This window comes from Crocodylus siamensis, chromosome 7 (genome assembly GCF_052110815.1).
Source record: "Crocodylus siamensis isolate JL-2025a chromosome 7, ASM5211081v1, whole genome shotgun sequence".
Taxonomy (NCBI): domain Eukaryota; kingdom Metazoa; phylum Chordata; order Crocodylia; family Crocodylidae; genus Crocodylus; species Crocodylus siamensis.
Window position 1 is genome coordinate 25230838 of NC_143401.1, and position 10819 is coordinate 25241656.

Here is a 10819-nt window from a genome sequence, read left to right on the forward strand (position 1 = left end):
GGGGATGGGCAGTTTAAAGACTTGTTTGTCTTCCTGCAGGCAAAAAGGAATAATTTGAGGTACAGTTATTTATCTAATAGTACATTTGAATGAATTGCTAAATACCGCAAAAAGGACACTGAGAAAAAAGAATCCTGGCTGGGGCAGGTTTCTCTAAAGTGAGACGTGAAAGAAAGAGTGTTGCCCCTACTAAATCATAGCTCTGTATGGTTCTCAAACCAACTGGAAGCCCAGGTGTGCACCATGCTGATCAAGTATTAAAATAATATAAAACAGAAGGAGCTATGATCCTCGTTTTCTCTCTCCCAACAACTATCTTAGCTGAGGGGCAACATTTTCCCAAGCAATGTAAGCATCTCATTCTTTGAATCAAAGGGTCTTTGATTCCTAAATGATTTAAGTGCTTTTGAAAAGCGAATTTTGGCTCCTACGTAGCTTAAAAGCTTTTGCAGTTTTTATCTAATCGCAGTGCTTAAGGTAAGACTACTTAAAGCCCTGTAACACGTTTTATCATAGAATTGAAGGATCAGAAGGGACCTGCCAGACCATTAATTCTGGTCCCCTGACATGTGCAGAAAGTTATTGGACTCAAACGAGTCAACAAGGTGCTTGTCCAGCATCATCTTGAACACCTCCAAGGATGATGATTATGTCACTGCTGCTGGGAGTATGTTCCAGATTCTGGTGACCCTTACAGAGAAAAAGTTCTTTCTTATGTCCAGCCTGAATTTACCCTCTGTTAGCTTATCCCCACTGGTCCTCATCCTCCCTTGATGTGCCTTCCTGAAGAGTTGCTCCCATAGATCTTGATGCTCACCCCTGACATACTTGTAGGTGGCTATCAAGTCACCTCTCAGCTTTCTCTTACTTAGACTGAACAGGTCCAGTTCCTGGAATCTTTCCTCATAGGACCTATTCTCCATGCCCCTAATCATACAGGTGGCCCTCCTCTACCCTCTCAAGCTTATCCATATACTTCTTGAAGTGTGGTGCTCAGAACTAGACAAAGTACTCCAGCTGTGGCCTCACCAGCCCCAAACAGAGAGGGAAGAGCATCTCCCTGGATCAAGTAGCAACACATCGGCTGATGCACACCAGCGTTCTATTTGCCTTTCTGGCAGTCTCGTCACACTGTTGGCTCATGTTCATCTTCCAGCTGATTATGACCCCCCAGGTCTCATTGAGATGCTGTGCCACCACCCATCGTGTAGTTATGGTGAAGGTTCTTCCTACTCATAGGAAGAACCCTCCACTTCTCCCTGTTAAACCTCATCTGATTCCATTTTGTACATAAAACCAGTCTGTCAAGGTCATCCTGGATTTTTACCCTATCCTTTGATGTGTCTGTGTTTCCCCACAGCTTGGTATCATCTGCAGACTTAATCACTGAGCTCTCCACCCCCTCATCCAGGTCATTAATAAATATGTTAAAGAGCACAGGTCCAAGCACTGATCCCTGGGGGATACTACTGGAGACAGCCCTCTAGGATGAGGCCATTCCATCAATTACAACTTTCTTATACCTGTATCTCCTTCCACAAGAAGGGTCCTACAGTGCTGGTGTAGGAAGCTATACTGCCAAGCAGGAAGAGGACTTTGGTCTTCATCTCTCCCAGAGTTCAAGTTTACTTTTATCCACCATTACTAATTTTCAGAATTGAGTGCCAGGATCCTTTTGGTAAAAAGGACACTAGTCATTATTGAGGCCTTCTGCTCTCAGAGCCTTCTCTGAGCAGAGGACAGGATTATTTATTTACTGTAACATCTAGGTGTTCTCAGTGGGCCCAACTTTGCTAGTGCTGTTAAATACAAAGCAATTTTCCTGTCCCAAGGAGTGCAGAGTGCACCACGTGCCTCAGATCTTCCAAAGAATAACACCAACAGCAGAACCACTGAAAAGTGTAACTACTTTCCACAATAGCAACTTTGGTTGGGTTTTGAAGACTGATCCCACACACTAAACATAGAAGCTATTACTTATTACTTGATACCCTCCCATGCTTAAGCTGTGCTACAGAATGTTGCTGGCTATCAGTTTGGGGTATGAAAAGAATGCAACCCAACCGACATAGCTGTGATGTGAAAATCCCCTGTTTGGAAGAAGGCGTCTACTAATTAAGCTACCACAATTTGGAGAGGCATGAGAAAAATCCTGCCATCATATGACATGTCTCCAGTAAGGCGTTCTGCTATCGTATCTATGTCAGCATAGCCCCGGCGTGCAAGGTTTTCATTCCAGCCCCATGGATAATGGCTGAAAGTCAGTACTGTCTTATGATGTTAGAAAAATTAGTTCGAGGGGTGACTACATACAGAGCATTTCTTTATCCTGTTCCGGATGAACAGTTGCCTGTATCACAAAAAACATGTTTGGAAGTAATCATAGGCAACAGCAGGGTGATAAAGGATTGAATGAAAAGTGAAACTATCACTTTTGTGGTGGATTTCACATAGTCATGTGGGAGAGATCTCAAGGCAGATAGAGCAAGAAGTCTGACTAACACTAAATTTGCTTTATGAAGATAAATGGACCTCTTAGCACTGGGTTCCATTAGTAAGTTATAACAAGGCTGTCCAACTTCTAAAAGCAGCCAGGGTCAAATGTCCTGCAGGCTGTGCTGGCAGGGGCTGCACACGTGCTGGCCAGAGTGGGGTAAGTCCCGGGCCACACTCCCCCAGATGCCCCCCCCCCCCCCACATGCACACAGATTGCACTGTGCTCCCACCCCTCTGCTGTTGTATCACACACCCCTCCCTGCTGCACTGTGTGGCCCCGGGCTCCCCCTCAGCTCCCCCCAGCAATGGCACTGCTCTGCCCCCTGGGCAGCCTTGAGGAAGGAAGGGGAACCTGAAGACTCCAGCTGCTGTTGTAGCTGGAGTGATAGTGGGAGGCAGTGACCAAGCAGGAGCCCAAGGGCCACAATTCAGGCAGCCCTGAGAGTCTTGGAATGCTTAGTTGGCAGGCTGTGATGCAGGTTTATGTCTTGTGAGAGCAATATAGTTGAGAAAATAAATAAAGAAGGCTGATAGTATGCTTGCTGCCTGGTAGAAGTAGTGAGAGCAGGTATTGTCTGTCCCTGTGAAAAATTAGATATCTTACCTGTTCATCTGAAATGGCATTGCCATCTTTCACAAAAGCTGAGATTTTCAAAGAGTAGATAACTTGACTGAAAAATACCAATTCATATACAGGTAGCTCTCTGATAATTCCAAGGCTAGTAAAACCCTGGTCTTTGTGATCATGACACTGATAGATCAGTGACTCTCAAACTGATCTATGGACCACCAGCACCCTATGCACCCTTCTAAGTAATTAGTAAAATTAATCATTTTAAGAACTTAGCAACAGTGGAGGTTTTGGAGTGGCTCAATAAGATACAAAAGGCAGGGTGGAGCAGGTAGATGGATGCTCCTCCTCTCCCCGCTGATAAAGAGCAGATTTTACTAGATTGGGAAAAAATAGCTATTGGGTGAACAAAGAATTCCCAGTGGTGAGGAACAGGGTTAATGGAATTGGAATCCAGCCAGCATGGACTCTATTGATTGAACTGTGTGTACCATATTAGACAAACAGCCATCTGCCCCCTTGCCATCCCTGCCTACGCAGTCACTAGTCCTCAGGCGCAGCCACTCCCTAACGATTGGCTGTCATCTCATTCCTAAGGGCTGCTTAACTAGGATGATCAATGGTTCCCAAAACATCTCTTGAGAAAATGTATTCATCAGAAATGTGTAAGAAGGCAGCTCCTTTCATTCTGCTCAGAGACCTCTGCCGACTGTTTGAAATTAATCAGACACAACATCTTTTTAGTGATATAACTAACTGAGGTAAGGCATATGTCAAACCTTAAACTACACTTCTTGTATGACTCATACAGCATCTCATGCCTGGCACTTGGAGATACATAGTCACTGCAGGCTTCGGGGAAGGGAGAGAGGATTGGACTGCATAATTCCTCTCCACAGTTCTGATGTGATTGGCATCTTAATATGCACTCTTGTTTCTTTTATATAAATATTTCCTTGCAGCATGAAACCTTGAAGTAGCTTGGAACAGCTGAAGAGTGGTGAGATATCAGAATAGCCTGGAACAGTTTAGATCAGCCTGGATTCAGATCACTCTGAGAATTTTAGTCAGAATTGATTTGAGATAGCTTAGAACAGGCAGTTGGGCTAGTATGAGGAAGCTCACAGTAGATCTGCTCTAGTGGATAGTTTAACAGAACTAGGGTAGCTGCAGGCAGGAGCAACTCAGGAAAAAATCTAAATATAACATGTTAGTATCTAACTGCTAGTATGGGCCAAACAGAAGAGCTTAAGCATCCTGTATCAGATTAGTGCAAACTAATGAAGGAAAATTAGGACGGCTTCAGACAAATTGGTGTGGCAAAAGATGGATAGTGGAGGCCCAGGTTGGAACAGCTAGAAATAAGCTTGGGTAGGTTACAGCAACAAGATGAATGACATTGGTGGGAAAAGGTGGGTCCCTTACTGAATGGGAGAGGCACGAAGTGACAGAGGATGAAGTACTCAATAGATCTTTCACCTCAGTCTTTGTAGGCAAGGTCAGCTCCTAGACTACTGCACCTGGCAGCAAAGTCTGGGGAGAAGGGGAGCAGCCAACAGTGGTGAAAGAACAGGTTAGGGACTATTTAGAAAAGCTGGACATATACAAGTCCATGGGGCCAGATGGGATACACCCAAGAGTGCTGAGGGAGTTGGCCGATGTGATTGCACAGCCATTGGCCATCATCTTTGAAAACTCATGGAGATTGGGAGAGGTCTCAAATGATTGGAAAAGGGAAAACATAGTGCCCATATTTAAGAAGGGGAAAAAGGAGGATTCGGGAAACTACAGACTTACCTCACCTCAGTCCCTGAAAAAATCATTCAGCAGATCCTCAAGGAAATCCATTTCTAAGCACTTGGAGGAGAAGAAGGTGATTAGGAAGGCAGCATAGATTCACCAGGAGCAAGTCATACCTGACTGACCTGACTGCCTTATATGATGAAATGACTGGCTCTGTAGATGCAAGGAGACCAGTGGAAATGGTATATCTTGATTTCAGCAAGGCAAGCTAAGAACATACAGGATAGATAAATGGACTGTAAGGTGGACAGAAAACTGGTTGAAGCATAGGGTTCAGAGGGTAATAATCAATGGCTCAATGTCTAGTTGGCAGCTGGTATCAAGTGGCGTCGGTCCTGGGGCTGGTTTTATTCAATATCCTCATCAATGACCTGGAAGATGGCATAGAGTGCACTCTCAGCAAGTCTGCAGATGATGCCAAGCTGTGGGGAGTAATAGATGTCCTGAAGGGTAGGGCTAGGATTCAGTGACCTAGACAAATTGGAGGATTGAGCCCAAAGAAATCTTATGAGGTTCAACAAGGACCAGTGCAAAGTCCTGCACATAAGAAACAATCCTATGCACCAGTACAGGCTCAGGCCTGACTGGCTGGGCAGCAGCTCTATAGAAAAGGACCTTGGGGTTACAGTGGACAATAAGCTGAATATGAGCCAACAGTGTGTTCTTATTGCAAAAAAGACTAACGGCATACTGGGCTGCATTGGTAGGAGTGTGGCCAGCGGGTCAATGGAAGTGACTGGGGGCTGGGGCACATGATATATGAGAGGCTGAGGGAACTGGACTTATTTAGTCTAGGGAAGAGAAGATTGAGAGGGAATTTAATAGCAGCCTTCAGCTACCTAAAGGGGAGTTCAGAAGAGTTTGGAGTTAAACTGTTCTCAGTGATGGCAGATGACAGAGCAAGGAGTATCAGTCCCATATTGCAGCAAGGGAAGTTTAGGTTAGATACCAGGAAGAATTTTCTCACTAGGAGGGCAGAAAAACACTGGAGCAAGTTACCCAGAGAGGTGGTGGAAGCTCCATCCTTGGAGGCTTTTAAGACCTGGCTAAACAAAGCCTTGGCTGGCATGATCTAACTGGGCTTTGAGCAGGGGGTTGGACTAGATGACCTCCTGAGGTCCCTTCTAACCTTAATTTTCTGTGATTCTAAGATGCTTTGAGAGAGATCAGGGCAGTTCAGAATGGGTTTCAGAATCCCAGGATGCTTTGGGATTGACTTGAAGGTGGCTGGGTAAGGGCATCTCAGGGAATCTTGTCATCTTCTATTTGTTTGAATTGCATGTAAAATGTTGGAATTAATGTTGACCAAACCAAAGTCACTGCCTATGCCTTTTGGAAAGTGCACAGGGACTTTTAACTTCCTTGTGGACAGGCTGTTAATGCAAATTATATTTGCATAAATTTACCTGTTAAACATGTTTTAAGAATGCATCGACTATAGCTAGCAGTACTTCATGTTTTAATGGAAGAGGGGTTTTTTTCCCAGTCAGTCTATTTCAGAAACATACAACTTCCTGGAAAAAAATCTTTTGAGCTCAAATTTCTCCAGTGGCTCAGTCCAGTGGTTTAGCCCAACTGGTTCATCTAATCTTTGTCTAGTCAAGATCCAAGTAAGAATCCTACTTTTAAGTTTGTTTACTGAAATCTGGGATCATTTCTTTGTAAATACAGTCTGAATTTTGGATTTTTGAATCCAGGATTTTCAATTAAATTTGTGACTCTTAACAGCTTCATGGTTCATTAAAAAGTCCGCTACAAGAACCATTTGAAAAGTGTAAATTTCTCCAGCCTCATCCATGTGTGACTGTGTTGTGATACTGGTCTCATGACTACTGTTGTAGGAGTCAAGCTGGAATAAGCATCAGACTCTAGGCAGGCCATTTGTCTTTGTAGTTCCACTTCGTGTCTCAAAACTGAATTCCCTTTCTCCCAGCAAACATCTGTCTCACAGTGCATGCAGACAGTGTCACATACTTCTGTCTACTTGTGAATCCCTAATGCTGATGCTCTCAGCCCATACCAGGCTCCATGCCAAGAAGAGACTGTAATGCAGACAGCAGTAACTGATGGGAAGGTATTAAAATTCTCCCCACGGAGCTTTGCCTTTTTTTCCCCCCTCCCTTTCCCTTCCCCAACCTCCCTCCACATGCTTCTTGGAATTGTTTAAGGCTAACATTGGATTCTGAAGGTGAATGTATCTGGAAGCTGCCGCCACCATTAGCTAATGGGGTTTGAAATGAAAGAAGCCCATTACAGGAGATACTACAGTCCAGCATCCTGTTCCTTCCTTTCCAGATAGTCACTGGAAAGTCAACAAGGGATGTAAGAAAAAGAGGTGGCTAAGCAGGAAAACATTAGCAAGCAAATAAGTCAGTGATTTCCAACCTTGGGGTCAGCTGCTGCTGCTGCAAAAAAAGTGGGGTCACAAAGACACTTGACAGTGTCGACTGATTACAGTGAATATGCTTCCTGTTTATAAATCTGCAACTCTCGGGCATGACATTTATTCGTTCACGCACGACAGTTGCAGTTCCAGTGCAAGTTACTTATACATTACAGGAAGCTGACGTAAAATCAGTATGCTGATCCTGGCTGGCTGAAATACATTTAATATGATCTAATATGGATGCTTTTCTCTAAAACGTTTCTGCTTTGAGCTCTAGCAATAAAATTAATGACAAGGGTGAAAACAAGAAACAAAAGGAGTATAAGACATGAAAGAAATTCAATGAATTCTTGTGGATCTTGTCTGTATCATTTTGGGGTCCTTGTTGATCTTGTCTGCATAATTTCGGGGTTGCAAAAAATTTCCAGTGTTTAAATAGGGTGATGCTGAGGAAAAGGCTGGGAAGCCCTGAAATAAGTGAACCTCAAAAATCTTGAGATTCAGAGAAGCACTCCATATTTTGAGACTGCCTGGCAAAGCTGTCTCAGAATCTATTTAAGGATGATCATTTGAATCCCTTAGATCAAGGGTGGGCAAAATGTGGCCCAGGGGCCGGATGAGGCCTGCCAGGCCATTCTGTCTGGCCCGCGGGGCCCCTAAAAAGTTTAGAAAATTAACATTAATCTGCCCTGGGCTGCCTGTCATGCAGCCCTCAAGGGCTTGCTGAAACTCAGTAAGCGGCCCTCTGCCCAAAATAATTGCCTGCCCCTGCCTTAAATCAATGGTTGTCAACCTTTTTTCATTTGCAGACCCCTAAAAAATTCAAACAGTGGCATGGATCCCTTGGAATTGTAAGTGTGGATGAATATGATTCCCATACTTTCATTGATTATAGCAGGGGTTGTCCACAAGGGGTATGCGTACCCCTTGGGATACTTGGGAAGGCCCCAGGGGGTATGTGGTGCCCCAGGGGGTATGTTTGCTGCCAGAACTTCTGGTTTTGCTATGGGAACCCCACCCCCCCGCTCATTGATCGGCTGCTGGGGGACCACCCCCCACACACACTTGTTGACCTGCCGGGGGACTGCCTGCTTCTCAACTGGCCGCCAGGGGTAGACCAACCAAAAAAGGTTGAAAACCCCATGATTATAGTCATCTTTTATGGACCGTTTAGTGTTATGCAAATAGAATAAATACCAGGTTTAGGTTACATAAATATCATGGAGATAGACTTTTGCCTATTGCCTTAATCTTGTGTATTATCTTGACTCTTTTTTTGTGTATTTTTTTGAGTTTTCAATGCCTTAAGAAACTCCATTTTGTACTGCTCTGTAGCTTGACATAAGCACTTCTTGACACTTCACTCCTCTGTGTGCTGCATGGGTGAGAGTGTGTTTGTGGAAAAGGAAAACACCAGTTGGCAACTAGCTGAAGAATGCAGACAGATAAAAGACCAAAACAAGAAGAAGCCGCCCCAGAACAGCAGGAGAACATTAATCAACCTTCAGGGAGGTTGATTAACAGTGATAACACAGAAAAAGCCCAGAGGACTGACTGACTTGACAAGTATAAAAGGTGGGGTGAGACATGCTGATTTGGGTCTTGTTCTGCATAACATTCTGGAGCATCGGTTCACCTGACAAGATGGACCAACAGAAGCCCAGCTCCCACTCGTGATCAACTTAGCTGGCCACGAAGTTGATTCAACCACCGATGAGACTGGTAAAGTATACCAGCACAGAACAGAATTCGGGGTATGAGTGTGTGCATACACTATGCGCTTAATAAATGTGGCGTCTTGCCTTGTCCCCTCTTACAAAGGTCTTGCTCTTTATTTTGAGCTAATTGGTTAACATTACACATAATCTGTGGACCCCTGAGGTGTCTAGAGACCACAGGTTGAAAACCACTGCCTTAAATTATTTGGAATATGTCAGCCTGTCTCCTGATGAATGACATCTCTAAAATGCCTGACCCTTCCCATTGTACAGATTTTACAAAAGTCAGCATTTTCAGCAGGATTTGTATCACTGGGAGACCAGGCTAGAAATGCCCCTTGAGCAGCCTCTCTCACTTATTTTACACTCCTGCTTCCTGTCCCAGAAGAAGGCACTGACTATTTCAGAACTTTCAAACAGGCTGGTTTGAATTTGGTTCTAAAAATGGAGGCAAATGGGTATATTTTTGTTTGTGTAGAAATGTCCTGTTACACTATTCAGAACTAACTTTAACACAGATATTACCTTATAAATAATTTTTAAAAACCGATAAAAAAGCAACAGGATCTGCAGTGTCAAAACTGATAAACCAAAGGCCCAACCAATCATTTAAGCTTTATTTTGCAAAAGGAAACTCCTCAAGCATGTAGTTTGTCAAATCACTAAAGATCACAGCTCTTATTCAGGTTCCACCTACAGTCTCTACTTCAGGTCACAAGTAGGCAAGTGTTTGTACTGAAACAATTTCTGGTGAAAATTGTCATGTTAATAATCATTAGGCTTTATTTTGAACACGCTACTGAGCCAAAGGGAAACTAAGGGCCTTGGTACACGTTGAACTTTAAACTTCTTAAACGTTGATTGGTTCTAGGGTTAAACTGAGAATAGTTGTACATTCAGGCTAAAAATCTTCCCCGTGGGAGTTTATACATGTGCTCCCTGAGGGGTGGTTTTAATTAGAACAGCTTGAAGCACCTGGAACATCTTGTATATCAGCATCCCTGCACTTAAAATGGCAGCAGGGTCACTTTAACTAAAGCTTGTTCAATGAGCTTTAGTTAAAGCATCCAGTCACCATTTTTAAGCGTGGAGACACAGGAGCCTGCTGGAGTGCGGTAATTCTAGCAGAACTGATTAATCAAGCCTGCTCTGATGCTGCAATTACAGCATGGCAGAGCAGCCTTGCTGCACATGTATAGGCACCCACACTGTCTCTGATCTGCACAGCTGTGATTTGTCAGTGGGGGCTGGCAAGCAGTGGCCTGAATAGGAGCTACAGCTCTAAGTTGTCTGCACAGACCAGGAGAGTGGGGGGAAGGGACGCTGCATCCTGGGATGCTGGAGGACTAAGCTGGCCATTGTGCAGGACATTCTGGTTTTCTGCCACTCTGTTCTCTATCGATATGAAACTGGACACCTTTATGTCCTCTATTTGTTTTTTCAAGAGAAAAATACTACTACTATTTTATCTCTTGAAGAGAAAAATAGAGGACATAAAGGCGTGGGGTTTCGTAGCAAGAAAGGACAGAGGATGTTTCTAGACAGAGCACTGTCCTCTACGATGGCCACCCTACGGAGGGTTGAAGCTTGGAGCGGCCGCACGTTGAGCAGGGTGACTGATCACACCCTGGAGCGATGCGACTTTAAGACACCTACAGTAGGTTTAAACTTGGCTTCCGGGTCTTAGCGCGCGGACACTCCAGGGCGCTGCCTAAAATCTCCGTCTTACCAAAACGGCCGGTTTCAGGCTGCTTCACCAAAGGCACCAACGAGACGGCTCTCCACAGGGCGCTTGCCCCCCTCCACGCTTCCTCTTCCGGACTCGGCGGGGCGGGGCTTCCGGCC